Source organism: Microtus ochrogaster, chromosome 1 (assembly GCF_000317375.1).
Source record: "Microtus ochrogaster isolate Prairie Vole_2 chromosome 1, MicOch1.0, whole genome shotgun sequence".
NCBI lineage: Eukaryota > Metazoa > Chordata > Mammalia > Rodentia > Cricetidae > Microtus > Microtus ochrogaster.
In genome coordinates this window covers 81,733,929-81,740,053 of record NC_022009.1, presented here as the reverse complement: position 1 = coordinate 81,740,053, position 6,125 = coordinate 81,733,929, and the positions used below count along the sequence as shown (strand labels likewise).

The following is a 6,125-nucleotide window of genomic DNA, read 5'->3' as shown; positions in this document are numbered from 1 at the left end:
CGGCCTGGGCGCCCCGGCGGGGTGGACTGGATGGGACCTCCCGACGGACGATCGGGCTGGTTAGGTAACAGCCCCGGGCCGGGCAGGTACGTCCCTGCCCGGGGGAGCGCTGGGAGAGGTCCTGGCGGCGAGCCCCGCACCCAGCCGGTGGCCCCCAGCGTGGAGGACAAACCCGGCTCGGGGAACCGCGTCTGATTCAGCCCTCCACTCCGCTGGGCTGCATTTCAAACTCTAGGGGTCGTTCACGCGCCCTGCCCCTGGTTGCAGAGGCCGGTGTACTCTGGCTCTTCGGGGTCACTACGGGATTTCTGTGAAAAGGAAAGTGAAAGACCGGGAGGTAGAGGAACTGGAGTTTTAACCCTGGAGGACTTGTAGGGGAGGGAAATGGCCCCAATGCTTGACGGTGCCTTTTGAATTGACTCTTGCAATATTTCCACTTGAAATGCACCTTAGTAAAGGGAGGAGTAAGGAGGAAATACCCCACGATTACGTGAACTTAAGCTAAATTTTGTTAGCCAAAACGCTTAAGGGTAAAATATCAGACTAGGACCCCCACTAAAACTAAATAAATTTTAGCTTTCAAGTTTAGTATTTACTCAAGCACCGTGATGGTTTTGAGTGTACTGATTAGACGTAGTACTCTTGTGGCTTTGTTTTGGTTCTTCGCTTTTTACTTTTTAACCCTATAGTCTGAATGTTACAGAGAGTTCCATTTTACTTACATTCTAGTTTGTCTGTTTCTTTATAATCTATTTAAATAGATACAAGATTTATCAACAGGTGGTCTTTCAATTGGAATTTTTATTTTATTTTGGTTTTTCGTGACAGATTTCTCTGTGAAGCCCCTGGCTGTCCTGGAACTCACTTTGTAGACCAGGCTGGCCTGGAACTCAGAGATCCACCTGCCTCTGCCTTCTGAGTGCTGGGATTAAAGGCATGTGCGCTATACCATGCCTGGCTTCCAGTGGAAAAATCGTTCCCGTTTCTACTGTGGTACTTAAGACTCTGAAGACTCTATTTGACTTAGTTTGGGGGAGGTGCTTTGAGCATCCTTAGTGATTGTAGGAAAGGCTCACTTGTGATTTTGTAAAATTTAAGGAAATAGCCCAAAATAATTTTCAGGTATTTTAACTAGTTCTGGATGAAATGACTGAATCTAATGGGAAGTAGAAACAAATAGTAAGTGTGAACTTTTAAAGAGCCAAGCATGGGAAAGCATATCTTCAAGAGGCAGGCTTCTTGAGTTCCAGGTTAGCCTGCTTACCCAGTTAACAGTAAACATCCAGAGCTACATAGTGTCTCCAAAAGAGCGGTGTATAAATACCAGTGATGCAATCCTGCTTAGCAGCAGCTTTTTGTGGCGTTTTGGAGCTGCTTTTACTTAATGAAAAATCTAAAAGCTTTCTAACCTCCTAGCAAGTCATGCTTATCTGCATGATTACAATTTGCGTATAATTTTTATTTCTTCCCATTCTTACTGGGCATTCTCCCCCCCCCCTTTTTGCCTTTTTATCTTAGATAGAGAGGTAGCAAAAAATACTTGAGATTACAGGTAATGAAAATTCTTTGATTTGGAGATCACAAGTTCTTGTCAGTTCTTAAAAATTCTCAACTGTTTAGAGGAGAGTGGCTGGATGTTGATGAAGAGATTTTTTTCTAAAACTAAAAGGAAAATCATTTCCTAAGCCACACAAAGTAGATAAGGTGGTGGCCAAGCTTATAGCAACATGTGGGATCCATTTTCAGGGTGTCTTTAGGAAAGCACAGAACACTCGGGGCCAGTGGAGGAGGGTTTCTGTGATCTCGTGTTTCATCGTGTGCAGTAAGGAGCGGAGAACACAGGCGGTGCAGCTCTTTCCCATCTTTAATCGTTTGTGTTTTCAGAGTAGCTTAAGCTTTAGTGACATTTACTGACCCAGCTCGGGAAGATGGATGTGAGCCCATCTAGTCAGTAGTTAGGTTGCATCCGGGGCTTTCCTGTCAGAGAGGCATGGCTTTTCTTTTTTAGCGTACTGCTGGGATGGTCAGTTTTCAAATAGCCAGGAAGCAGTTAAAAGATGCCTTTCTTCTGTCCCACACAGAAATTCCACAAAACTGTACATATTTTGTTTGTAAGCGCCTACGGCAGAGAACAGTTGTAACATTTTTCAACATTTTATCTCCAGCAGATCAGCAGAAGACATTGTCATTTGTGCTGTGTCTGGAAAAGACGGGATGCACAAAATTAGTCCTTCAGTGATGTTCAGGTCCTGGCTACCCCCTCGGGGGCCTTCCGGCCTGTCTAGAACTCAGCACTTTATCAATCACACATCAACACGTAGTGGAGGCACAGTGGGCAGCAACGGCATCTTACAGTCCCTGGTGGAGAAGGGTTTACTTTACTGGCTCTTCAGAGAACTGCTTGACTTCCTTGTAGCAATGAAGCAGTCAGTTCTTGTGTTCTTCAGTGGTGATGAACACAGGAAGTTGAGCATTATTGCAGAAGAGGTTTGGAGAATGAGCATCCTATGATGAAGTGAGTTCTGCCTGGAACTTGCAGTATTTCCCTCTCGCTGACTCCCCCACCTTTTGGACTTGCCTCTCGAGTGCTTCCGAGAGAGCAGTAACGGATGAGGAACGTGGACCCATGGCCCCCGAGCTTGTCAAGGAGGAGGGGTTCTGTATTCTTTTTCTGATGTGTCAGCCATAGTGACATAGCTCTGTGATCTTAGCACTGAGAAAGAAGGGGTGGGAAGCCAGCCTGGGCTACACAGCAAGTCTGGACCAGCCTGGGCTACATGAGACCTTGTCTCAAAGAAGACGGTGACATTTGTATGTATGTTTTCAAGTAAGCTTTATAAATCGTGGGGGAAATTTGAGCAATAGAAATCAAACAGTGTACTATGTTAAAGTGAAAGCCTTTCTTTTTTGTTTAAACAGAAAAAGGGGAAGTGATGTGGGAGTGTCATATATCAATCTGTTGATTTCATTGGTTAAGCAATAAAGAAACTGCTTGGCCCTGATAGGTTAAAACATAGGTGGGAGGAGTAAACAGAACAGAATGCTGGGAGGAAGAGGAAGTGAGCTCAGAGAGAGGCCACGCTCCCCTCTCCGGGTAGACGGGATAGCTCTGCTCTCTGAGGCACACGCAATGAAGCTCCGACCCAGGATGGACGTAGGCTAGATTCTTCCCGGTAAGCGCACCTAGTGGTGCTACACAGATGATTAGAAATGGGCTAAATTAATATGTAAGAATTAGCCTAGAAGAGGCTAGATAGAAATGGGCCATGCAGTGTTTAAATGAAAAAAAAAAAAAGAAATCAAACAGTGCGGCTGGCAGCCACAGATAAAGAAGGATGCTTGCTACCAAGCCTGGTGGCTTACATTAGCTGGGCATCCACGTGGTGGAAAGAGAGAACCCAATGCCTGCAAGTATTAATGGAGTAGTTTAGGCTCCAGGCCTAAATAGCAACAAGTTATTTTCTGTGGCAGCAAATTCCCAGAGCGTCACACACCTTAAAGACTCCTGAAAAGCAGAACTGATTAAATTTTTGCTGTAGTGAGGCAGAGGGCAAGATGATTGGGGCTAATGGATCCTTCTCTTATGCTGTAGGTATCACACAGATAGTGCCTGCTGTAGTAAGGCAGAGGGCAGGATGGTTGGCTAGTGGCTCCTCTTGTGCTGTATGTATCACAGATGGTGTCACTTATACACATGTGACTGGAAAAGTAGGCAGGTCCCAGTTGCCTTTGGCAATGTGATACCAGTTTGGGTGGCAAGATCTTGAGAAGCCATCAGACCAACCTAATCTAGAGAAAATTATACCTGATTTCCCGCAGGAGGATTCTGCTTACCTTAAATACGCCTCCATCCCGGCCCCACTGTCGTAGTAGGGTGAGGGCGGATCCTTGAAAGTGGAATGTATCGATCGGTTGTTTGACAAACATTCTCGTAAAACATGGGGCTAGAGTCTTTCTGTTCCAGGCACTGGAAGTTACTGTCTAGCACCTAATCATTTTAGAAGCCTGTAAGCTTTTTCATGTATGTGGATATGTTGTCTCCATGCGTGTCTCTACCACATGTGTGCTAGGTGCCTTTGGATCCCCGGGAACTGGAGTTACAGACAGTTGTGCACTGCCATGTGGGTGCTGGAAACCGAACTCCAGTGCTCATGACCGCAGAGCCTTCTTTATTTTCCAGGAAGGCAAGTGGAATGAAGTTCTGTTAAAGCCTGTTCATGGGCTCCTGTGAACCTCACAGGGCCCTCTTAGCCAAGGAGGGTCCTGCCAGTCCAGAGATCAGTTGTCTGGGAATGTGAAGGATTGTGTATCATTTTCTCTAGCAGTAGAAATCAAAGTGCAGAAATTAACAGGATTCAAGAACTTCCTTTTCATACACTTAATTCTGAGCATATGAAACTTACTAGTGTTGCTTGACACTGCACACTGAACTCTTGCTTTTACCTACTCATTCCTCCCATAGTCTTCGTTGATTCAGTAAGTAGAACTTACTTTCTTTGAGGAGGAGCTGAGATAGGGTTTGCTGCGTACCTGTGGTTGGCCTGGTATTCTCTAGGTAGCCTAGGCTGGCCTTTGGTCCAAGGCAGTCTTCCTACCTTGCCTGAGTGCTGTGATCACAGGTGTGTGCCACTCACTATCCCTGGCTTAAATGGTGCCATTGATAACCCGGGTGCTCAAGCCGCACTCCAGGAGGTATCTGTAACGTCTCATTCCTCCACATCCAATTCTAATTCTCCTTTACCTCCACAAGTACTAGGTAGGTGTCTGTCTGCTCACCTGGCTTAGTTGTGTTCAGAAGCTTCTTCCTTCCTGGCTCTGCTCTGAGCACCCTCTAATGCACGTTCCTATTGTGCCAAATTGTTTGTTATTTTGTGTATGTGGCACACCCTTCCACCTAAGGTTGTGAGAAAGGCTGCTCGGGGTTAGAACATCTACTTACCGTTTGTAAGAGCCTATATTCAGTTCCCAGCACCCAAAAAAATAAAATTTGCAAATCAGGTTATATTTACCCCAACTTAAAACCTGATGGCTTCCCACTGCACTTAACACAGGGAGAGCTCCTCTCAGCACCTGTGCCTATGTATGATTCTACCTGTTCCAGCCTTGCCAGGTCCAAGGACCAACTACATTGGCCATTATTCTGTTCCGTCCCTCGTGTCAAAGAGCTTCCTGTCTTTTCATTTGACTCCGTTCACACGTCGCCGCCCATCCACATCTCCCCAGTTCCTTTTCTGTCCATCTTAATCTGACATTACCTTGTCTGAGTATGTTTTCTCTTAACTTTCTCGTTAGCCCTACAAGAAGTGGGGCCACATCAGCCTGTTCTCCTCCCCTCACCATCTGAAGCAGTAAGCCTGGCACATGGCACAAACAGGTTATGTGTCTGTGAGTCAGCTGACTGGAGTTACGTCATAGCCCATGTGAAGGGCCAATGGCCACTGGAGCAGAAAATAAACTGGTAAAGCTGGAGTTCGTGCCTGTGGACTGTGTTCTTAGAGTAACATTTACTAAGAAAATGTTTAAAAATAGTACCCTTGCCTGGCGGTGGTGGTGCAAGCCTTTGATCCCAGCACTTGGGAGGCAGAGGCAGGTGGATCTCTGAGGTTGAGGTCAGCCTGATCTACAAGAGCTCGTTCCAGGACAAGCTCCAAAAGCTACAGAGAAACCTTGTCTCGAAAAAATTAATTAATTAAAAAATAGTGCCCTTGACCACTATGTATATTCTAAATCTGAACACTGATGAATTTGTATAGACGGTTTAAGTTATTTACCTGTATTCTCTAAAATAATTTTAAAAGTTCTCTTAAAATTGTAGAATATGGTTCATTTCTAATTCAGCAGCCTGTGAGACTTCATGTTTTAAATTGTATCTTTTTTAACATAGGAACCATTCCTGTATGTAGTATTTTATGTATATGTAGGCAAAAGTGGGTTTTAAAGCACCATTTTAGAAATGTATCCTAAACAGAAGCTTCAGTCGTTAAATGCCTGTGGTGTGTGCGGTGTGTGTGTGTGTGTGTCTCTGTGTGTGTGTGCGGTGTGTCTGTGTGTGTGTGTCTGTGTGTGTGTTAAATGCCTGCGGTGTGTGTGGTGTGTGTGTGTCTGTGTGTGTGTGTGTGTGTGTG

General features: G+C 45.4%; 1 protein-coding gene across 1 annotated transcript in view; it reads left to right on the top strand.

The window, feature by feature from the left end:
- Nampt (nicotinamide phosphoribosyltransferase) overlaps window positions 1-6,125 on the top strand; it is a 38,632-nt gene that overhangs the window by 11,652 nt on the left and 20,855 nt on the right. The window lies entirely within an intron of this gene.